Source organism: Equus asinus, chromosome 8, assembly GCF_041296235.1.
Source record: "Equus asinus isolate D_3611 breed Donkey chromosome 8, EquAss-T2T_v2, whole genome shotgun sequence".
Lineage (NCBI taxonomy): Eukaryota > Metazoa > Chordata > Mammalia > Perissodactyla > Equidae > Equus > Equus asinus.
Window position 1 is genome coordinate 44534702 of NC_091797.1, and position 25251 is coordinate 44559952.

General features: G+C 44.0%; 1 long non-coding RNA gene and 1 pseudogene across 1 annotated transcript; one reads left to right on the forward strand and one right to left on the reverse strand.

The window, feature by feature from the left end:
- Positions 1-223: 223 nt before the first annotated feature.
- LOC106837802 (butyrophilin subfamily 3 member A3-like) lies at positions 224-11480 on the reverse strand (annotated as a pseudogene).
- On the forward strand, positions 11400-18694 carry LOC139045872 (uncharacterized). The gene is made up of 3 exons (XR_011505148.1): positions 11400-11538; positions 12142-12212; positions 12846-18694. It is a non-coding gene; the product is annotated as an uncharacterized lncRNA (long non-coding RNA).
- The last annotated feature ends 6557 nt before the right edge of the window (positions 18695-25251 follow it).

A 25251-nucleotide genomic window follows, 5' to 3' on the forward strand; every position in this document is an offset into this window, starting at 1 on the left:
ACAAATAACAGGCTGGGGGATAGAGGTGGGACAGGGGCCAAGTCTCTCAGCACACCTTCTGTATGTATGTATAAGAACTATACCTAGCCCTGCCTCGGTTTCCACATTCTCAAAATGGGGCTACCCTCAGGCTTGTTATGGGGATGAAATGAGTGAAACTCACTCAAAGCATTTAGCACAGCACTCAGTACATTTTAGATTGTCTATAATATTTATCATTGTTGTTCAAATCCCAGTTATTCAATTGCTGTTACCTTTGGAAAATTAAGTCACTTTTCTGCACCTCCATTTCCTGACCTATAGAAAGGAGACAATAAAGTGGTATCAAACTCAACCATCACATGGAATAATGAAATTAATATTAGTGAAGTACTTCACACACTGTGTGCATATTCTAAGTATTTTATTTATTGTTGTGATGTGTTGCTGTTAAGGAAGAGGCCCTCAGCTCCAGGCTGGGAAGAGAGAAGCAAAAATGTTACTTCAGCCTCAGGGTCCCCATTCCCATTAGCAGAGTCCAGGATCACTGGGGTCTCCAGGGAAAGGTCAGACACTAGGTCAGGAAGAAGGGAACCCTGCATTCAGGTCAACCTGGGCAAATAGTCAAGGCAGTGGGATCCCATTTCTGAATACCGAAAATAGGCCACAGAGGCCCAGAAAAGGAGCTGTGTGGGAAGGTATAGATATGAGATCCATCCACGGCATTGTAGAATGAGATCTCTCCAGTCTCATAGTCCAGGAAAACTCCCAGTCTTTGAGGAGGGTTTGCAATTGTCAGGTTCATCCGGGGCTCAGTGAAAGCCCAATAATCATTCCCATTATGCACCCTCATAATCCAGAATCCATACTCAGGTGCTATATAAACTGGGTTTTTCCTCTCCACGTTCTCCCTACACACCCCGACATACCACTCTTTCCTGTACCCCACCTGCACCTCCCAAAAATGTCTTCCTGATGTGAAGTTCTTGTAGCCAAGCACAAAGTTATGCAAATCGAATCTCTTAGGATTCTCTGGAACATTCTGCGGTTCATTTGCCAGGTTTAGGCTCCTCAGGTCCTCTGATATACGGAGCATGGGGTTTGCTGTGTCTGGATCCAGAATCACATCTGCTGCAGAAAGTTTGGGCATAGGCCATGTGGTCAGTCATTGTTTCCAGACATCATATCCTCAGCTTTCAAGACCTAAGTCTGGCTAAGGAGGTCTGAGTCTGGAACCTGGTGTCCTCAGCCTGCCCTGAATTTGTTCTTCTCCGCAACACCAAAAGAAAGGCTCATGGGTCTTGGGTTCAGTGGAGTAGAGCGCTGAGTGTCAGGGTCTTCCTAACCCAATATCTCAAGCTGACTCCTTCTTTCTATCTCCTTTCTACTTCTCTCCCCAAAATGACTCTGTCCACCTGTTCTTTATAGCCACATCAATTTACATTTCAATCCTTGCCCTACCCCTCCTGAGCTGAATGACTTTTCCTTTTCTACAGTCTCTTTTTCCGTAGACACAAGCTATATAATATCCTTGAGCTTCAACTTCCTTATAGGAAAAATGGTGATAAAAATACTAATCTCTAGGGTAGAAATAGACAACACAGGTTTTATATGTAGCCCAGGGCTAGCTATGGAAGAACTGCCTGATGCCATAATAGTTCCATGCCTTTTCTGTGCTAGAGGCTGTGTTGGGGGCTTTCTGTGCTCCCAGATGCACTCTCCACCTTTCTCTATCCCCTTCTGGGTCCCAGGAATCTATTGTCTATGGACAGCATCACTGGGCTCCCTTGCTTCTGGTTACCTGTTGAGTTTGGACAAGGAGAGGCACTAGCTAAAGCTTGGAAGATGAAAGAAAGGAGGGGTACAGAATTTATTCCCCCACATCCTCCCTGCCAACATCAGATGGTAATGCTCTAACAAAGGCATAACTCTTCTCAAGCAGCCATGTCCTTGAGCTACAGCTTCCTCTGGGCTCCAGTAACTACTCTCTCTCCCTATTCCTTCAAGCCTAGAGGTGGTGACAGCTCTATTGTGAGCCCTGGGGCACTTCACATTCGCTTTTTGGTTTCCCTTAACCTCACTCTCACCTTTGTAAAGAGTCCCTTTTCTAAACCTTTTTCAACCACCCAATTTGAAGATGCCGTCTCTTTCTTGTTGGTTTTTTGACCAAAGCACATTCGTTTCCTCATTTAGTCTTTACCTCAATCCTCACATAATAGGACGCACAGTCATAATATATTAATGAGGAGACTAAAGTTCAGAAAGATCGAGTAACTTGGGGACCCATAGGAGCAGGAAGTGGCATAAGAAGCTTGGGAAAAGCAAAGATCTTTGCACATTGCCTTCTCTCCTTGGTCATTCCACATCCTCACCCTCCCTGCAGTATTGGTTCACTCTGCCTCTCCTTCCCTCAGCTCTAAACTTTATGCCTCTTCCTTCCCACGAAGATCTGTGGAACCCAGGAGAGCAATCTTCCCTGGTTCTCTGGGCTCTCAGCAAAAAGGCCCTGGATATAGACACACATAACTCCCACTTATGGGGACTATTCCTCTCAGAATCTCAAGAGTTGGAGAAGAAAAAGGGAATGTGCTTCAGGTTGTTGTCCTAGGGAACATACAGTGATTCACTCACCAGCTTGGAAGAGGGCCATCTTCCATTCTGAAAGGCAGGAGACACAGATAAGGAAAAGACATTATTTCTGTTCTTCCTCCCACCTATTCTTCTCACTAATCCTTTGCTTTCTCCCTTTCTTTAGTCTCTTTCTGTACCCAGCTTCCTTTATCTACAGCTCTGCTGGATCAGGCATATGACCTCAAAAAAATGGTGGACTTCTCCTTCCATCATGATGTGTCTGCAGGCGACATGGCCAGGCTTTGCTAGGCTGTGGGAATATGTGTCAGCAGGGTGAGAGGTGGCTGAAAATACCCAAATTCTGTGTCTGGGACGTCCTCTCTGAGGCTCCAGAAAAGCAGGGGTGGTGTCCCCCACAGAAAATGAGCCTCTGGGCTAGATATGATTATTCCTACTGGGAATGCCAGTGGGTCATGGGGCAAAGAAGAGGTTTAAATGCTTAATATATGTGTTCCAGGAAACTCAGAGAACATCAGGGTCACTCACCAGCATAGGCCTGAGCCTTCTCTCCAACTACAATGGAAGAAAGGGTGAGATGTCACCTGAAACGTGTCATTTCTCAGTCATTTCCTTTCTCTTCTTTTGCATCCATCTAATCCTTCTTTTTGACCTCCACCCCCACACTTCCTACCTTCTCCCTCTGCCTGTTCAATATTCTCCTCCCCTCTCCTCCTTGATATCAAGTCTGAGAACATCAATTGCACGCTGATGATACCAGAGGGACCATGGAAGTACTTTCCCAGCTGAGACCCAGGAGATCTATTTTGTATGTATCTATACTCCCATATCTGGGTGTAGGTGTCACTGTGTGTAGCCTGTATGCGTATGTGTACTAGAATCCATCTGTCTCAAGCTGTGTTATGTCCTGTGTACTTCTGAAGAGAACTGGGCAATTTAATGAGGAAATTTCAGATACTATGTTTTTAAAAGTAGTTCTAATATGTCCAGGACAACTGAGCCACTGTAGCCACTCTTCTTTTTCTCTCTCCTTCTTCTAGGATTTTCTCATTCTTTTAAATACTACATTCTTTCTTTCTTCTCAGCAGCTTAAGGATTATGTAAAGCAACCAGCATAGGGAAGGCATTTCTTCTAGGGAATTCCATTCCCCTCCTCCTCCTTTCCTTTCAGGGGCACCCCTGGGTACTCCTTGGTGCCTTGCAGGGTTGAAGAGTCTATGGGCCCCTCCTGGACAGAGATTAAAGGCCCTTTTCTCCATTGAAAAACAGGACTCCCCTCAATCAGCCTTCCTTTCTTTCCCTCCCCAAAGGGATCTGGGACATTTCTCAGGCCTGGACAGAGTTAGGGATGAGGAAAGGGGCTGGGAAATACCCCCAGGAGAGAGTCTTAGATGAGAATTCAGAGAAAATATTGGAGCCACTCACTTGTCATAAGCAGAAACTCTCTCTGCTCTACAATGGAAGAAACATGAAGAGTCATTAAGAGGCTTAAAGCAGGCATATGGAGACATGCTCAGGTTCCTGGGGGAATGCAAACTTACTGAATTCATGCAGCAGCTTCTCTGGAAAATAAGCAGGAAAGATAGCACTGTTATGGGGATGGAGCAGAGAAGGCCTCTGGAACATAAAGCTGAGAAATGACCCAGTGCAGAGGTATGCTTGATGGAGAGGGGGTGATATCCTCAGGCTCCCTCGCCTAAGCCAGGGCCTTGGGTTCCCTCCCTGGTCTGATACCTCTTGTTATTTGTTCCTGTGCCTTTTCTGTACATGCTGTTTCCGTTTCCACTCTCTCTCTCTTTTTCTCCTGAAACAGTGTCTCTTTTTCCTTCTGTTGTTGCCACAGGAAGTAACCTGCCCCTGCGAGAAGCAGCAGCATGATGGGCAGAGTCCCCGAAAAGGCTGCTATCCAGGGCCTGGCCCTCCAGAAGAAGGGATCTGCAATGGAACAGAGCATTAGCCTCTCAGCCCCAGGGCTGGGGTCACAGAGTTGATCTCATGACATTAAATGATTAAATGATCTCCTCCTAAAGTCTCAGGAACTTTGAGTAAGACTTCGGCAAACTCTTACTACAACATAATACTATTACTTGTCTTGAACTGTCTGCTTCTCACTTCTGAACATGAGTTACTTGAGCATCAGAATCATATGTTTTTTCCAATTTAATTTTTCAATAGGGTACACTTACACAGTTCAGATATCAAGAAAATACAAAATGTCATCCAAATCTCCCATCCACTTCCTCCTCCTTCCTCCCACTTATTAGCCTGTCATTAGTCATCATAATATGGTGGTTAAGAATAGGAACTTTGGAGCTGGAGGGCCTACATTCAAATTTTGGCTCCTCTACTTGATTGGGAGTGTGATCTTGGACTAACTACTTCACCCCTCTGTTTCTGGTGTCCTAATCTGTAACATGGGATAATTATAATACCTCATTCATAAGGTTAAAAGGATTCAATTGATGCTTGTAAAGTGCCTGACACGTGGTTTATAACTTTTTGCTATTATAATTAAGGCTATAAGAAATTACCTTTTACATGAGTAATTTTAGACAAGTGCAAGTATATCTGTAAGAGAAATTCCCAGAAGTGACATTTTTGATCAATAAATAAATGTTTTGGAGGAATACTGCTATATAACCCCAAATTGAAGTTGTATCAATTTATACCAAAAATATACCAAGTGATACCAACAAATGTTTAAGAGTGACTGTCTCCCCGCAATCCTGCCGTCAGAATGTGTTATCAGCCACCTCGGTTTTGTTTTGTTTTGTTTTGCTGCTGGTCCTACATTTGGAAAATGTTTAATACAAGTTCCTCTATTCAATGAGATCGGAAATCATCTCATTTTCTGTTTCCTTTTCTGTGAACTAACAATTCACGTCCTTTGCTCATTTTTCTACTGGGTTGTTTTATATTTTTAAGGAGATTAGTTCTTTCTGTAGCATATAAGTTATATGCATTTTCCCCCTGTTTTGTCATTTGTCTTTGCTTAAGGGTCCGATTTTTACCATTTTCCACCAATTCCCATTATCTGTCACATTTTCTGGCACAGAGGAAATACTCACTAAATATTTATGGCATAAACAACTTTATGGGGAAAAGAAACAACCCTGGAGTAAGAAGAAGGCTCCAGATCCCTGCTCTGTGCCTTATATTCATTGCAGAGACCCAAGTCAGCAACAGAGAATCACAGGTCCTCCTTATTTCACTAGCCACAGCTCAGCATAGTACACCTGAGCCTAAGTGGGGTACTGACCTGCAATGGAAATCCAGGCTGTGTTTTCCTGTCTGAGGAAGGGATTTCTGATGATACAGGATACCCCTTCCTCAGAGCTGCCTTTCATGATCACAGATGCCATGACTGCATACAGACCCGCACAATCCTACTCCAAAGGTGCTGACACACATGACATGTTTTCTCCTTTGGCATCTTTCCACTGTATTTGGGGCTGAGGATACCAGCCAGTGGACATGCAATCCAGATGGATCCCTCCATCCTTGTAACCCTTCATTTCAATGTGAAAATCAGAACCCAGCGCTGTGGAAGGATAATTGAGCCTGAATTCTTTGAAGCCTCCTGTATTGATGAGAGCCTCAAAAGTAATCAATGACACACTCACATTAGATAATTCAAGGGGAGTTTCATTAAGGAGCTATTTACAAAAGCATTGTCATGGTGAGGGGAAAACTACATGGGACAGAGCAATACCCCAGGGCCAAGAACAGTGGAGCTGTTACCACCTACTGCTAAACCCAAAGGGAGGTGGAGAGAAAGCCATTTCAAAGACCTAAAAGAAGAGAGTCATTTAGAGAGGGCTTTCTTGAGAGGAGTTGTGATTTTCAGGAAGAGAAGGCAGCCAGCTAGAGGTGACCTTCATGGAAAAAACCAGGGAGATAAGGTCCTAAACCTCCCATTCCTCTCTCCCTCCTTCCATCTTCTGCTATGGCCTCCCATTGACCAAACCTAGCCAGAAACCAAAAGGAAAGAGATAGCCCTGAGAAAGCGCAAAGCAACCCTCTATATCTGGCCATGGGTCTGCTCCTGGTGTCCTCCTGTTGAAAATGAACATAAGCAGTTTCACGAAACATGAACATCAAATAAGGGTGCTTTGCCACTATGATGGGTTAAGACAAAAACAAAACCAGTCAACAATCATCTATGAACACAGAGAAAAACATGAACAGTTTTCCAAACCATGATCATGATGAAACATTTCCCTTTGTGGCTGTGAGTGACTGTTACTCGTCGGCCAATTACAGCATTAGCCTCACTCTAGTCTTCCTCTTAGATAAGACTTAATAAGACATCCAACCATGGAATCACATTCCCCACCTTCTTGATGGCATCCAATCCAGAGCAAAGTCTCACCTCCATAAACCCTCTCCCAACTCCCCTAACACAAGCCCAAATTCTACACCAAGTCCTCTCTAACACCCTCTAACTGAGTCATCTCATAGTTCTGAGATGGCGTGCATTTTCCCTCCCTGCAACAAGTATTAAATACAACTTGGTCAAATCTAGGTGTGTTCCTGGTGGCCTTTGGCTGGAGAACTTTGTCATCACAGATACTGTCCCATAGGTCACCCACCCAGGGCCCAAAGCGGCAGGCACCTAGAGGGCCTGCAGAAGCTATTTGGAACACAACTGAACACAAACAACTGTGTGCCATCACTAAGGAGAGTTTTTTTCCCTTCTTATCCCTGAACTTCCACTTCTCTGCTTAGATACAGGTGGTCAGCATGAGGGAATTCTTTAGTTGATATTGTAGGGTACAAGAGGAATTCTTCCTGGAGGAAAATCTATGTGTCTTCCAAAGACCTTGGAGAAACAAGCCCAATGCTCCGAGGTATATTTGGAGCATGAACTCTGACTCTACCCCAGGTTCTACACAGGGACAAGCTCAGAAAAAAACCTGGACGCTCACCTGCAACCTTCAGCTCCACGTTGGCTTTTTCAGAGAAGTTGCCCTCTTTGAAATAACACACATAGTTTCCATTGTCAAAGGCTGTGACATTGTAAATTCGGAGAGTAGACTTCCCTTCAGTGATGCCATCTCTTAAAATCGAAGTTCTCCCTCGATACTCTACCATCTGTATGTCTTCTACTTCCTGCCCATTTGCATAATGTATACCACCTGCCTAAGGCTGGATCTCACCCACATCAGCTCCATGGTCTCCAAGCTCATCTTCGGCGACAGATGGCAGGGCAGATCAGCATCTTTACCCACCATGGCCAGGATGGGCTCAGGGTGTCCAATCACAGAAATCTGAGCTGGTCAGTGAAAGGAGAAGCACCATCAGAGGGAGTTGGGAGCATGAGGATAAGGAGGAGTGGTCTCAGGCAGGGAGGGTGAGGTACAAAACACCTGGAGAGGAACATGATCCTAACAGAAGTACAGTTTGTCTTAATAGCAAAGGATGCGACTTCCAAAGGTTCTGACTGGGCACTAAAGGTAATTGCTCCAGAAACATAATGCAGAATGTTCCCTACCTGAGCATGGGGTAAACAATTGGACCAGGACGAGGCAGACAAGGAGGTCGAGAAGAAGGGAATCTAAGGAACTTGCCATTTTCATCTGTGCTGCAGAGATGCCAGAAAGACTCAGACAGAAACTATGACCTGAAAGAAGATGACGAATTCCACATCAAACTTCTACCTCCCCAGGGCCAACTCAGGGTGAAACAGTCACTAGTGTGGTGACTCACCATCCTCTTTTTCCAAAATGTCTGCTTGGGATTCTCTTAACCTTTGAGTTCCAACATGGAAAGTCACCACTAAAGATATGTAATAGTAAATGTACATGTATTAACCATAAATCATTCAGGATACCCTTTTCTTTTTTTTAGGAAGATTAGCCCTGAGCTAACATCTGCTGCCAATCCTCCTCTTTTTGCTGAGGAAGACTGGCCCTAGGCTAACATCCTTGCCCATCTTCCTCCACTTTATACGCGGGACGCCCGTCACAGCATGGCTTGCCAAGTAGCGCCATGTCCTCACGCAGGATCCGAACTGGCAAGCCCTGGGCCACCAAAGCAGAACGTGCGAACTGGACCACTGTGCCACCAGGCTGGCCAGTCAAGTATACCCTTGACCTTACTTTTCGAACATGTTCAGAGTCCTTTCACTTTCCCACACTTCCCCTGCTACAGCCCAGTCCAAGCCTCCACCATCACACTCTGATTAATGGAGGACCCTCCTCTCTGTGTCTTCTGATTACACTTCTGTCACCTACAGTCTATGCTCAAAATAACAGCCAGAAAGTTCTTTGAGTCACGTCATGTTACTCCTCTGCTCATCACCTTCCAGTGGCACGCATTTCGCTCAGAGTAGATGCTGAAGTCCTCACAATGTCTAACACAGCCCTCCAAGACCTGTGCCTCTCACTTCATCTACCCTACTCTCTTCATGTGCTCTAGCCACACTGCCCTTCTTGCTGGTCTTTGAACAGGCCAGGACAGAGAATCTCTGCCCTGACTCTTCCCTCTACCTGGAACCCTCTTCCCCCAGACATCCACAAGGCTCACTCCCTCACCTCCTTCAAGTCTTTCCTCTAAAGTCAGTTCCTCCATGAGACCTTCTCTGACCACAGGATTATGCTGAATTGTTCCCATTCCCCTGAGCCTGCTCTCTTTTCCCCATTGAATTTTCACCATCTAGTATATCACATGTTTACTGTCTGTCTCCACCTGCTCGAATGGAAGCTCCACAAAGCAAGGATAATGGTCCATTTTGTTTCCTGGCTTATGTCAAGCCTGTGGAACAGTGTGCAGTTCACACTGAACCCTCAGTAAATACTCGTTGAATAAGTGAATGAATGAGGGCTAATATATTAACCCATCAATACTCACTAGGATTTTAAATTGGTTTAGATGATTAGATTAACCTATTGTCATCCCACAGGAGGGGAGGTGGAGTGTTGCGAAAACAAGCATTTATTTCTGTAGTGATGTGCTTTTTGGTCTGGCTTAGAAAGAGAGCCAGATCTACTATGCTCCCCATCGGACTTGCCTATATCAGTGTATTTATTCTTACTTTTCAATAACGTGGTTTCAAGGAATAAGCATGTCCTGGATATGCGTCTAAGACTGTTTACAACTAAATGTGCCTCGGTGCCTTATTTTCAGAATTTTTCTTTGGGGAAGAAACATCCAGGCAAGGAAATTATTCATTTCCTATCTTCCTTTTCTCCAGGTGTTCACCAATGCTCTTTGTAGATGGCTTCTGGGCTCACTAGCAATGGATACTTTCCCCAGTTTCAGTCTGCCCACTGCTAGAGAAGTGCCTTTTCGAGGCAGAGATGTAATAGCTGACATTTGCAAAGAAGCGACAAATATATCAAGCTAGGAACACAAAGCAGCCCAACAAAGCTCATATCTCTATCAAGTACTGAGGTTTTCCCCGCTCAGAGGCAGGGCTCCTGCAACTCCTCACTCCCACCCCAGTGCTCCCAATTGCATCTTGGCTCAGAAAAGCACCTCCACCATCTTCTGGGCATGGTCTGTGGCATCACTGTGATCCTTTGTGATAATGGCTGTGTGGGGCCCTGGCCAGCTGTCAAGGTTTGATTCTATCTGGAGTTCTAGCTTGGCTTCCATCCTAACCACCTCAGAGTTGGCTGCATCCCTAGATAGTGGAGAGCCTGAGAGCAGGCCTAGGTGGCTTACTCAGAGACAGGACTGAGATCTCTGGATCAACCCCTTCCCTTCTCCCTTTATCCTCTTTCATCATTATCCTCTCCTTCTCTGAAGATGTCAGGTGGAATGGGGTGCTGACAAATGACTTGAGAATGTGCTCATCTAGGGAGCAACACTGCAAACTTCTCTAAGCCCCATACTTTCCTTAACAAAAAACCCATGTTCAAATCAGGCCCCCTTTAGACTCTGGTTAAGATCCAGGCAGACTCCCTGGTGGAGGCTCTGGAGTCAGTCAGAGGCTGAACCCACCACTTCTGAATCACAAAGCTAGTGAATGGGAGAGCTAGGAATAAGACCAGGTCTCATTCATCTTTTCATTCATTCATCCAACAAATATTTACTGAGCACACACTATGTGCCAGGCCCACTATGTGTCAGATGTAGGAACAAAACAGGATGGAAACTAGGTAATGGCTCTATGGTTCACAAGCTGTGTGATCTCAGTCTTGTGACAAAACGTATCTGAACTCCAGTCACTCATGAAACAATGTGAAATATGAACTTTAGAACATGCAGAATTGGCCCAGTAATTCCACTTCCAGATATTCTGGTCCAGCAAAGCACTTGCATGAGTCCAGAAAGAAACATGTGTAAGGATGACACTACAGCATTATTTTTAAAACTGAAAAAGTGATAAACAACCTTATTGGCCACCCAGAGGAGACTGGTTAGTTAGATAATGGCTTATCTCTATGAAGTAATGCAATGCGACAGTTGAAACTAATTTATAGTCGCTAACCCAAATAAGCATAACACATTAAGTGAACAAAGAGCACATTGCAGAACAATGCTAATGATTCTATTTAAAAAAAAACTATAAACTTGTATATACATGTTTATGTCATTGCCTTAAAAAAAAGTCTACAAGGATATACGATAAACTGAGAGTTGGAAATTGAGTGGAAGATACTTTTGTCGTTTGTGCCCTATTCTCTAAAAATTTGAATGTTTTGCATTTTGAAATGCTTAATGTATAGCAATAATTAAAAATTGTTACAAGTGAATACAGTGTGGGCAACATATTATTTGTTGAGAAAATACCAAATCCTCCAAAACAAACCAGCATGAGGCCGGCAATCATAGTACCTTGCACATGTAGGAACTGCCGCGTAGATGAGGGAGCAGAAGTCCGTGCAGCTGGCACTCCTTCAGACTGTTGCCTGAAGCCTGGACACAACCTCACACAAAATGCTGCCTTTCACTGCATCCTCTCCTCTTCAAACTGTTGTCTATGCTGCAAGAGAGAGAGCACTATTATTATTACTATTACAGGTAACAATTTCTCTGCTGTCCTTAGGTTGGGGAACGTGTCTTTACTTATTTTTAGGATATTTATTGTTTTTTGTTCCTGTTTATAGACAATTTTAAAATGTAAAAAATATAAAAGTATAAAATTTAAATAATCTGTTATGGTAATCATATACTTCACTTCATAGGAATGTAAATATTTCTGGAAGTATTTTGACTTCATATATATACCAAATGTCTTAAAAATGTTTCATCCTTTAATCCAGAATTTCCAGTTGTAGGAATTACTCTTAAAACAAAGATCGGGTGTTAACACAAAGTTATGTTTAAGGCTGTTCATCATAGTAAAATACACAATAGTAAAACGTAGATACAATGTAAGTATCGAAATTGGATCCAATTTTGTTACAATTATAAAGAAAAATCCTTTATTAAAAACCTGATTCCTAATGATTGGCAGAAAATTCCTTTATGATTGGACAATGTGTTGTTTACGCATCCTACAACTGTTGAAAATGTATATGCACCATGTGCGTGGAGGTTGGTTCAGATTTTTCTATATTACAAATAATTCTGTAAGGAAAATCTTTACATACATATAAATGTTTAAGGCACATCTGTTTTTAGAATCTCTTCGGACACATTCCCAGAGAGGACCAGGAGAGGATACAAGAGTCCTTCGCCCTTTTTTGACCACAGTAAGTTCCTAAGAACATGCAGTTGGCAAGTTTCTTCATTCAGGTTGTCTCCCTCCCACCTAATTTCTCAATGCAGGTCCTTACCTTTTGCACTGCCTGCTGCCCCACCCGCATCCCCTCACCACACACACAAGCAGCAAACCCCTTTTTCTAGGTGAGGAATTCCCTGTTCCCATTCTCAGATTTTTAGCCTCTCTCCTTCCAGGGCCTCAGGCCCTAGGTTTTCCCAATTTCCCCCACTTACCCCTTGGCATTCCCATCTGAAAAGCACAGACCACAGAATGAACGTAATCAATAGTTCTCCGTTAAGATTATCAGTCTGCTCTGGAAGAAAGGGAAGAGAAAGAAAGGCTGCTTACTGTGAGAAACAGTAACAGAGTCCCTCTTGGAAAAATTAGTTTTTTTAATTGATTCAGAAGGGTGTTTCTTATCAGTTGCCAGACAGACGAATGGGGAAGGTTAGAATGGAAACTGAAACTGTACTGGATTGTACACAATAAAGAGAAATTAGAGCCCTAATTCCCACACTGTTTATGTCTCTGTGTTTACCTATTTGAATCATTCATGTGTATGTTTAAGTATAATCAGTATTTCATTAAACACATCTCTTTTGTGTCTTTTATTTTATAATAGATTTATCAGCAGAACTAAGCAGAAAAATTAAGAATTTTCAAGGGTGAAGAGAGGAAGAAGTGCATTAATTAAAATGTTTCTGTGCCTGTTTGCTAACATCTGTGTGCATGTAGGTATGTGCATGAAGGAGGACATCTCTTGAAGATGCCTAATTTGATTATTAGTATTAAGAGTAGCTAATACTTATACAGAAACCACTGTGAGCTTGGCATTGTGCTTTGGGCTTTAGATGCATTAACCACATTAAGAGGTAGATACTCTTATTTCCCACATTTTATACAAGAGGAAGCTGAGGTCCAGAGAGGTTAAATAATTCACTGAGGGTCATACAAGTGATTACTGGCGGAGCAAGGACTGGAGTCCCGGCACTCTGGCCCCAGAGTCTGTGTTCTAAGCACTAAGGTGCACTACTTTAAAGGAAGTGCAAATAACACGACTTGGCTGTTAGTCAGATGCGATAGATGAGAGAGAGTGAGAGGAGTTGAAAACGACTCATAGATAGTGTTGTTCACTTAGATAAAGAGGGAGGTCAGGGTTGGTGGGAGTTTAGTTTCGGATTCACTGACTGTGAGATGCCTTCAAGGCCTCTAAAGGGAAGTGTCCAGTGGGCATTGGACTGAGGAACTGGGTGGGCTACAGCCAGAAATCCAGATGCTGGGGAAAGAGGGGTTGTCAGCTTATAGGCTTGAGCCCTGAAATGGATTAAACTCTTAAGGGAATGTGTGTAGCATGAAAACAGACCCCAGCCCTGAAGTCTGAGGGATATCAGCACTTACGGAGCAAAGCGGGCAAGATTTCTGAGAAAGAGCTCCCCAGGAGTAGGAAAAGAACCAGGAGAGGGTCCTGGGAATTGATGAGGTAGATGCCAAATTATGGAGGAAGACCTACTTAGGGAGGTCCATGAAGAAAGGATAGAGAAATACATATGCATTTTGTGATGGGGAGGCCAACAGTGACTGGCAGAAACCATTTTTATGCTGTAGTAGAGGAGAGGTCCATCATCATGGCAGACAAGAGGGTAGAGGCCATGCATGTGTTCTTTTTTCTGAGACCTTGCTTGTGTGGAAGTAGAACTCTAGAGAGAAGTGAAGAGGAGCATATTGCCCAGGGAAGGAGGGAGGGAGGAAGGTGCTGGTGAATATGAGAGAAGCTTGTCTTTTTCCAGCTTGTTATGTAGCTGATGACTCCAGGGTGCCCCACCATGTTTACCCATCTTGTAATTCACATCCTTGTGTAATCTCTTCCCCTTGACTGCGGGCTGAACCTGTGACTTGCTTCTACCCAGTGAAATCTGGCACAGGTGATGGTCGGACACTTCCATGATTACATTATTGTATAAGAATCTGTCTTGCCAGCTGGTCCACCACTCTAGAGGCTCTCTCTCCCCTCCTGGATTTGAAGAAGAAAGCAGTCATGGTGGGAGGCCCACATGGCAAGGAGCTGAAGGGGGCCTCTGGCTGCTGAGAGCAACCTCCAGCCAACAGCCAGCAAGAAGTTGGGGCCCTCGATCCTACAGCTGTAAGGGAATTAATTCTGCCAACAACCTGAGTGAGCTTGGAAGTGGATTCTTCCTCAGTGGAGACTCCAGGTGAGGAGACTACAGCCTGGCTGACACCTTGATTGCAGCCCTGTGAAACCCTGAGCAGGGGACCAAGTTCAACAATGCTTGGACTTTTGACTCACAGAAACTGAAATAATACGTGTGTTGTGTTAAACTACTAAGTTTGTGGAAATGTATTACACAGCAATAGATAACTAACACATAAAGAAGGAAAAAGAGATAGTTGGATCAATGATGAAGATAAAAGGAGCAAAAAGAATAATTTTTACCTCTAGCCCTGACTTCTCGTGTGGCCTGCACACTTGGTTATCCAGCTGCCTACTCTGCATCTTCATTTGGATTCCTAATAGGTTCCCCAACCTTGACAGAGCCACAGTGGAACTTCCAATCCTGTGCACCCCCTCCCTTTGCCCCCACAACCTGCTTCTCTCTCAGCTTCCCCATCTCAGAAAATGGCAACTTCATCTTTAGAGTTTCTTAGTTTTAAAAACTTGGAGTCATCCTTGATCCACTCCTTTATTCACATCCCACATGTAAATCCATCAGCAAAACCTTTTTACTCTATTTAAAAAATAAATCAAGCTCTGACCTCTTCCACTGCTTCCCCTTGGGGTAAACCATTCTCATCTCTCACCTGAATGACTACAGTAGCTCCCAGCTGGCTTTCAGGTTTCTTTCAGGCCACCCTTCCCCACAACTCAGTCTCAGTTTAGCATCTGAACTAACTTCTTAATGATTAAGTCAAATCCAGTCCCTCCTTTGCTTAAAATCTGTCAGTGATTCCTTCTCAGAGACAAGCCAAGGCCAGATGATGGTGTTCAAGGCCAAATCCCTCTGATACTTAACCCTCCATTTCTCCTGGTCACTCGCTGTCCTCTAGCCACTCCAGCCTCTTTCTACTCTTCAAACACTCCATGAGTGCTTCTGTCTCTGGGCTTCAGCACTATTTTCTCTACTTGAAATTCTTTTCCCCCAGGTAGTCCTGTGGCTTGCTCATCTACATCATCACCACCTTACTTCAAACTATAACTTCCAATGCAATATTCTTCACTCTAATTCATTTATCTCCTGAGCATTTATCATTATGTGCCACACCATATATTTTACTATTGATTTTGTTTACTGTCTGTCTCCCTCCACTAGCAGGTAGGTTTTTGGTGAATGGGGAATCTCTGTTTTGTTCACTTCTGTGTCCCCAGCACCTAGAATAGTAACTGGCACATAGCTGCTTCTCATGGATCTTTACTGAGTTGATGAGTAAATGGACTGATTATAGAAATCCAGAGGGGAGTTGGAGAGTGAGGGGTCCAGGATGAGAGTGAAGAAATAGCCTCAAACAGAAGAAAGGACGTGTGCTCCATTGAAATGAGAGGAAACAGATCAGGAGGGGCAGGTGCATGAGGTGGGGCAGGAAGTTTGGGACCTCCCTCTTCTATCTTCTCTCTGAAGTGGGGGGTTGCATCCCCATCAGAGACGTGGTGAAAGGATGTGGTGATGAAGATAACAGCTAATGTTCACTGAGCACAGCTATGTGCTACTTTCTGTAGTGGGTTCTCTCCACACCTTATCTCATTACCTAACGTCTGCTAGGAGAAGTGGGTGTAATTAACTCACTCTCTAGGTGATGAAAATAGAGTTTCAGAGAGGTTAAGGGACCTGTCTCCATTTCTTTGAGTAAGTAGGATATTCAAGGGCCAAGCAAGTGTGCTGAACAAGCAGAGAAACGGGAACAGAATTGTGAAACCCAGTGATGCATTTGGGGCACTGCAGGAGGTGTGATCAGGCCAGTGGATGGTGGTACGTGGCAAGGAGTGTCCAAGGATGGAGCAGAAACAAAACTGGAGCTGAGCACCTGCATGCAAGGATAAATCGTCCAGGGCTTAGACTTTATCTTTTAAGTTAGTGTTTCTTCAACTGAGTTATGTAAAAAACTTGCTTGCACAAAAACTAATTTCTGGAATACATCTGAAAATATATCTTCAAACTCCTGAGGGAGATAATTTGAAAATGCAGCATTAAAAGTTAAAATCTGTCAGTTGGGTGTTCGTTTGTCACTGATGGGATTATAAACATAGCAGTTAGCTTTGAAACTGAAACAACTCAGCAAAAATTGATTGCAGTTAACCAGGTGATACAGAGTCAGCTTAGGTTGTGTTTGTTTAGATTAAAATTGACATTAAGATAATTTTTCAAGGAATTTAAAAATTCTTTTAGAATTTATACATTTCCCTAGCATCTACCACCAGAGTAAGACTGCAGGAGGCAATGGGAAGCCACAATAGGTTTGGGAACTCAGAGGAATGTAATCAGATGTCTGTTTTACCAAGTTTACTCTGAAAATCTAGACTATAGTCAATACTGAAATAACTTTTAAGAAGCAATGTGTTGTTTATGTTGGTTGTTTCCAAGAATTCTTACCTGTTTCCTCACATTCATTTAGTCTTAAGTCTTCAAAGTGTTAAGTGGAAAGGGACAGCAGTAGCTCTTAGATGAAGGAAAACAGAAAGCAAAGAAGAGTGGTTTGTTGGTGACAGCTGTGAAGGCAAGGGCTGTAGTAAACTGAGTCCCAGGGCTCAGTGATAAAAGAAGAGAGAAGACTTGGGGAGGCCGTCCATGCTGAGAATGGGCCCCAGGCTAAGCAGTAGAAAGGACTTGCCCTGAGGAGTAGGAGGGAAAGGAGCTGACCTAGGTGGGTGGTGGCAGCCTTGAGGAATCAAAGGTGCACAGGAGGAAGACAAGGTGACAGGAAAGGATATGGGGTGCAGTTTTGGACACAGTTTTTAAAACTTTTTGGGGCATCCATAAGCTATGAGCCAGAGATATTGGCATTGTATGGGTTAAGTCGAGATTTTGTAGGAGTGAGCAAGGCCTCAGGGGAAAGAATCAAGGATAAAGGCACCTATTAAATAAGGCAGATGAAGTCTTAGATTAAAAGTAAATATTCCAGTTTACTCATCATCCACTCTTTGGGCTTTTTTCCAGCCTGAAGTAGAACAAAGTAATTTCATGAGATAACTGGCAGATGAGAGGGTCTTAAATCATACACAGAGGAGAGGGAAGCATAGACCTTACTGAGTCCCTTTGGAGTTTTTCTGCAAAAGGATGAGGAGTTAATCAGTATCACCCACAGCAGAGGAGGCAGGTCTACTGGGCAAAGAGGCCTCTGGGACACCCCTTCCTGGGCTGTGTGTGCAGTGAGTCCTGGGAGCTGTCCCAGAACTAGGATCTCTAGAACACAGTCATGGTAGCAGGTGGGGAAGAAAATGGAGCAGGGCTGGCCGTAGTGAGTGAGGAAGGACTGCATTAAACACCTCAATCACAGCATCCCTTGATCCTCTTCATCTTTGTCCTCTCCCTTTCCCTCTGTCCAACCCCCTGTTCCACAGTCTTCTTTGGACCTCACTGCCTCAGTCTTCTGATTGCTTTACCTTTGGTCAGCCATTCTCACTCTTTCTCCTGATGAAGTGTCCAGATGAAACCCAGTGCACCCATCAGGAGAAATCCCAGAAGAAGCAAGAGTGAAGTCTGAGCTGCCACTCAAGGAAAGTCTTTCAGGAAGAGCATGTCTGAGCTGGAATTGCCGAGCATTATTCCCGCAGAGAAAAGCAGGATAAGGCCAAAGACAGCAGGGTGCTGGGGTGCACAGAGGATGCCTCAAGGACTCTCCAACATTCCTGGTCCAGCCCAATGACAGAGAGGGGCCTGGCTGGGATAGTGACTCCAGTCTCACCTCATTCTCTCCTACTGGATTGTTGGAAAACCAAGAAATCTTGAGAGTCACTGTGAGAAAAAAAACCCAAAAAAGCCCCTGGGACTTCAATCCGGGAGGTGTAAATCATCCCTGTTATGTGAAACTGAAACTGAGATCTGGAGGAATGGGTGGACCTTGTTCTCTTTTCTTAAAATCATGGGAAGAGGAACCTTCCACTGAGAATCACCTCGAACCTGGGAGGCCCTCAAGTCACATGCAATTGTGGAGTGAAGTATATTTTGGGGAGGGAAGGGGTGATGGAAGGAATCAGAATCCTGAGTACTAGTCCCATCTCTGCCACTTACTCTGCGTGTGGTTTCAGCCAAGCCATCTCGTGTCCCTCTGTCTTGATTTCCTACCTAAAATGGAGAGTTCCATTATGTCACCTGTGCGTCTGACACTGCGAGATTAGTGAGAAAACTGTGAGAAGAGAACTTAACCATCCACATGAACTTTTATGCATGTGTTTCTTGTGAATTTTCCTCTGCACCCAGTGCATGCTAGTCATTTTGTAAGCATTCAATAAACACCATTGGGTTGAACAAACTGAGTGTGAATCTTTGGTTTGTCTCCCAGAAAAAGGATTCCATGTGACTAGAAAGACTTTTCAAGGAGGTGTTGCAAATTCACTGAAATACATGCAGAGAAAAATTTAAATTAACAAAAAAACCACCCATACAGCTGGAACAGAGTCATGAACAGACGTAAAGTTAACAGTGTAGGGCCAATGCATGCCCCAGAGCAAATTTCTTGTAAATATCTGACAAATGTTGTTGTTGTGAGGATTAAAGGAACAGGAAACAATCAGGTGTAGCTATCTTCCTAATATGGTAGAATTTTTATTAATAAAGTAGTTTCTGGCAATTTTTCCTGAAACTTAAACATCATGTTTTTTGTTTGGTTAGTCAATTATCTTCCGCAGCAGCCCACACTGGACTTCCTCATTTGCTGTGTTTCTGTTCTTCCTCCTTAAAATTTAACCCTAGACTGTGTACTGTTTTGTATAATTTACTTACTCTTTCACACTAGTAACAGCTTTAGAGTGAAATCCCTGTATGTTCCGATAAAAGGTAACTTTCAAAAAAGGTAAATATGTAAAAAGAACATGTGTCAAAGAGTTTATTTAGATTATTAATTAATGAGGAAACCAGTAAAAAATGTTAGGAGTGGTTCAAATGAGGATTTGATTTACAGAAACTTATATTCTCTATCAGAGAGAAATCGTGTGCATGGCCAATGACAGGAATCATTTATACTCCTGTCAGTATCTGATAAATCAATATTTGTCTCTACAAAGTTTCAAAATTGCCTAGAAAAAGAAACTAGGGCACACTCTTACAGAATCAGAGATCCGTGGTGTGAGGTCCGCTAGACAGTATCAGTATTCCATTGAAAAGATACCCAGTCAGCTTTTTCAATCATTTGAAAGTCTTTCACAATTTTTCCTGGCAGTTCTTCTGTCTTGACAAAGCAGGCAGTGGTGGTTCACACAAAGGCAGAAAATATTAGATAAGATATGAAACAGATGGGAGCCGGTCCAGTGTTATAGTGGTTAAGTTCGTGTACTCTGCTTTGGTGGCCCGGGGTTCACAGGTTCAGATCCCAGGCGCAGACCTAGAATCTCTCATCAAACCACGCTGTAGTGGCATCCCACATAAAGTAGAGGAAGATTGGCACAGATGTTAGCTCAGGGCTAATCTTCCTCAGATACATATACAAAAATATATGAAATAGATGAACAGACTGTTTCCCAAGAAATACTGCTAAGTGGTGCTTTAAAAAAACAAAAAAGAATTTCCATAGATGATTCAGACCATTTGCAAAGGGCCTAAGATGAACAGAGAGGACTACGCTCATGCACACCCTCCGTCCCTTTAAACATCGTCCTTACCTTCTTCCTTCTGTCCAGCAGTGGTGTCAGTCAAGTCACCTCCTTGTAGAATGGCAAGTATTCAAGGACTCTGACTTGGCGTTTCCTGGTGGACATGCTACAGACCTCCCCTCTGTGGTGCTGATAGGTCCCATCCTTGTCTGAGCCCAAGACCAGAGAGGATGCACCTACAGCTCTTGTACCTCCATGTGCCTGAGTCTCACTTCCAGGGAGAGGGACAGGGGAGCTCACTGTCCTTCACACCTCGGCCAGAAGATCAGTTACTTCAGGCATCACTCCTGCCCATGGAGCTGGTTACCAACCAGTAAGAGGGAGAAGAGGTGGAGACAGGTGAGTGAAGGAAGGAGCCTGGACTAACCTTAAGATGCATCCTGCCTCTCCCTCAGAAGTCTGGGGAATAGACACAATCTGAGACCTGCTTTATTTTGTCCATAACACTTACCATGTTATAATCAATCTATATTTCTCTTTGTTTATTATCTGTCTCCCTACTCTTGAATGTAACCTCCACAGAGGGGGAAATTTTGTCTGCTTTGTCTCCTGCTGGATTCCCAGCACCTAAAACAGAAGGTACCTCAGATTGCCGAATAAAATGCATTGTGTTACCATTTTCTTCTTGGAGCTTGAATTGAGAAACAGACAAGCCAAGCAAGGCTCAGGCAAAGGAGACAAGAAGAACGGAGTTGAGGTTATAAGCAGACACTCCTGCCTGTTTGCTGTGAGCCAGACACAGAGGTTGGATAGCAGGAGTAAAGAGAAGAGTCAGAGAGAGCCCTTCCTTCAACGAGCCCTCTGACCTCATGCTCACACCCTCCTGTCTCCTTCAACCACACTCACCTGGCAGTCTCCCCACAGCCCTTTCTCAGACGCTCACATTTCTCTGCTCCTCTGACTTAGTCTTTGGATCACTGTGTGATTCAGACTCTGGGCTGGGCCAAGGCTTCAGTCAGGACCCTCCACTGCCTCCAATGTCTCAAACTGGAATACTGTCAGAGGCAGGAGAGTGCACAGGTGCCGGGTATTGCCATAGGTAGGGCTCCCCTGAGGACCCGATGTAGATTTGTTTCTGGCCCAGATGCCATGTGTCCCTGCCTGCCCCCAGTGCTGAAACAGATGATGACAGGGATGAACTCTGGACTGTACATCCCTTCCCTCTACATTTGTGATGTAAGATAGCAATGATTTCAGAGAAAGAAGCCACATCTAGAGACTGTCCCACACAGACCTGGGCTCACCAGTCTCACCACAGCACCTCCCATCTGGTGCTCACATCAGCTGGCATGAAGCTTTTGAGCTCAGCGGGCTTGTTGGCAATCCCTCATGAGTGTGCTTAGGGAAAGCGACTGGGGGTCCTGGGAATGAGAACATGCTAGAGAAAAACAATTTTGTATTAAAACAAAAACAAAAGTAAAGCACATTGCAGGGTGCATCTGCTAAACATTTTTCACTTCGTTGGCTAAGATGCATTAAGGGACTTGTTCAAGCTCAAGGCTAGTTGGTTTTCTGATTTCTAGCCTAGGGATCTTTCCCTGGCCCCAAGCTGCTCCTGCTCAACTCTGTTCTGGAGGCTCTCTAGGGGAAACAGTCCCTTGTCCCAGGTATATGGAGACTGGATTTGGCAGTCTTGCCTTTGCATTATGGCAGTGAGACTTCCTCTCCAAAGGACCATTCCATGCATAGAAGATGAAGGAATCTTCTAGATGGTGCAAGGACAGGGGTCTATGATGGGTAAAGGAACACCTGGGCACAGGAAAGGAATACACAGAAATGAACTGGAGAGGCAGAGTCTAAACAGGAGGAGGAGGAGAAGATGAAGGTAGGGTTGCAGTCTCACTTCCAGGTGCGACTTCTTGCAGTGGGCAGCACTCCTTAAGCTCTGTCATTATTCTCCTTCCAAATTGCATCCAATCTTTCTCGTCTCCTCTGTCCTCTCCTCCCACCTCTTGCTTGCTACTGAGGCTTTATAGTGGCAACCACCATTTCCCCCAATTTTTTTCTGCAGCTACAATAGCTGCCAACCCAACAATGGGATGAACATTCCCACAATTGGCTACAGACTGTTCTTCTTAGAACAGTGCATGTCTCTAGGATATTCTCATTCAACCCTGCTGCTAGTATGGGTCTTTGAATGCTAAGACTCTAGGATCCTTATTGATCATCCAGTCCAGTCCCTGTCCCCTTAACTTACATAAACAAGCAAGTGCCCCAGTCCACGATGGCTTAATGACTCCTTTCCTTAACATCCCTTAACACAGTGACAGCTCTGGATCACTTTGACTAAACTTAGTGACTATTATTCCAACTCACTGCCTGGATTTTCACACTCAATATTGCCTTGCCAATCATTGTAGTTTGAAAACATGTTTAACAAAGTTAGGACCTATTGAGACATCCAGACCTCCCAAATCTTCATCATCTTTCATTCTTTACCCCATTGACATTTTCCTTAATTGCAAGATAAGTGCTGTGCATATGCGGCTTTAGGCACCCAAGACAAATACACATACCTGCCCCTCTATAGAGAATTCTTGAGCCTCCTATCACCTTCTCACACAAAACCAGAGAGTTCTCAGAAGTGAGGAGGACCACAGAGGAGGAGGGGAAGAATCTCTCCTTCATTTTTCCATACTTCACCCCTTCCTGGGAAAAGATCACACTTCAGAATCCTTGCTGTGCCCTCTCTCTAAGATCCCAATAATAATGCCCAGTAGCTATGCAGTGCTCCAGGGGATGAGCTTTTGTTTATCCTTCTCATTTCACCAACCTGCCAGGGAGGCATTAGTATCCCAATTTTTTCAGGAAACTGAGGTTGAAAGAAGGTGAATGACTGGATCAAAGTACTCAGCTTGAGTAGCAATGCCAGGGTTGAACCCGCCTCTGTCTGACTGTGAAGCTTGACCTTTGAAGAGTTTCTGCTGTGCAGCAGGCCTTGCCCTCATTGCCTTGGTCTGCTGTGACTGGCCACACTGACTATTGGGAACAGGACCTCAGCTCAGACTGGCACAAGTCCCTGATGATCACTGCCAGCCAGTGAGAGCAAGAGAGAAAGTACTGGCCAGCTGAGAACACACAACAGTGCAAAGGTCCTTGCCAAAGCACAGGAGGTCATTGTCCTGCCCTCCCCAGAGTTTATTTGCCCAAAGATTATAACACAAAAGGAATAATATGGTTTTCTTCTTCCTTCTCAGGCCTTCCCCCATACTTAATTCACACATAATGTTCCTTGAGCATCTCACCTTTGTTCTTCTGCTTCTCCTGTCTTCTAGAACTTCAGGTTGAGTGGCATGAAACTTTTATTCTCTGGAGTTTGTCAGAGTGGGGTCACAGGAGGAGAAGAGCCTGACTCAGAGGCTGGACCAGGAGAGGCCAGGCAGGGGGGTGCACAGTAGCCCCCTCTCTCCGCCTGCGGAGAAGGGTCAGCTTCATATCCTGCAAACTCTGCTGCTCTGATGGGAGAAGGGCAGAGCCAGGGAGGTAATGAGATCTAGAAATAAGCAGGTGTGTGGAAGCAGCAGAAGCCAGGGTGAAGAGCTGCACCAGGAAGGACAGGGTCTTTCCCAGGAAGGGGTCCTTGGAAAGATAGAGCTCTCTCAACAGGAGCCTTCATGACCCTGGATAAGGCTGTGGGCCAGGTAAGATTTTATAATCTTCTTTCTCAAGGTCCTAGGTTAAAGTTTAAAGCAGACAAGTTCATTCAATAAGCATGCCTCATTTGTGTGCCAGGGATTGTATGAAGAGGTAGGGGTGCAATCAACAGAACACAGTTCCTCCTGGCTAGGAGTTCACAACCAAGTCATCAAACAGCAAATAACTACCATTTACTATGTGCTGGAAATCACTCTAAGTGGTTTACGCATGTATGAACTTCTGAGTCCTTACAACAACCCTTGGAGGCAGCCATTGATACCCTCATCACCACCATTCTCATCATGCTCATTTTATAGACACAGGAAGTGAGACAGAAAGAGATTAATTAACTTGTCACAAGTAGAGAAGAGTGACTCTTTCTAGACCTTGAAATCAGGCTATTGGGTCCCAGAGTCTTCTGGGGGCCAAACAGCACAGACTATACTAACAAGGAGCCATGTGTAGGTGCTGTGATAAGGGGAGCGATGGGAGAGGCCAGGAAGACTTCCAGGAGGGGGTGGCCTCTGAGGTGTAGTTTGGAGAAACAAGAGAGATAGTAGCTAATACAGATAATGCCAAGTTAAAATTTGAATTTCAGGTAAAAAACAAACCATTTCTTTGTTTAAATATGTGTCAAATATTGCATGTGACAAGTTTAAATTGGCATCCTGTATTTTTATTTGCTAAATCTGGCAACACTACCCCTCAGTCAGGTGTTTCCTTGTATAAAGACTGCTTGTCAGGGGTTGAGGATATGGAGAAGACGAGACTGTAGAGTCAGACAGGAGCAGGTCATAGAGGGCCCTGGATGCCATGCTTAATATTTTATACTTTATTCTCATAGAAGGATTTAAAAGGAGAGGGGATGAGAGGCCCAGATTAAATGTGTGCTCAATGAAGGTCTGTCTTAGGACAACATGGAGGAAGGATAGGAAAGGAAAGAGGAAGTAGGGAAACTGCTGTGACAGTCCAGGGGAGAAACTGCAGTGACCTGGACAGAGGTCAGGGGGCTGAAGAGGAGGGGCAGCTCCAAGAGGGAGTAAAGAGAAAGAAACAGGGCTGACTTCATAGGGTGTCACCTGTACAGTTGCAATGGACCCCCGCTCAGAAGGGCCCCACACTTGATTTAATGCTCTGCTGTTGCCATCTTGAAATTCTTAATAATCTTATCTTTAAACTTGTGGATTTTTAGAATTAAAATGTAATTTATATATAACACTATATTAGTCTCAGGTGTACAACATAACATCTAAATTTTTGTATATATTATGGAATAATCACCATAATGTCTAGTTATCATCCATCACCACACGTAGTTACAAATTTTCTTTTTCTTTTGATGCTAACTTTTAAGATCTATTCTCAGCAACTTTCAAGTATACAATACAGTATTATTTACTATAGTCACCATGCTATACACTACATCGCCATGACCTACATATTTTATAAGTGAAATTTTCCACCTTTTGACTCCCTTCACTCATTTCCTCCATCCCCTACCCTCTGCCTCTAACAACCACCAATCTGTTTTCTGTATCTATGAGATCGAGTTTTTTTAATTTAGATTCCACATATA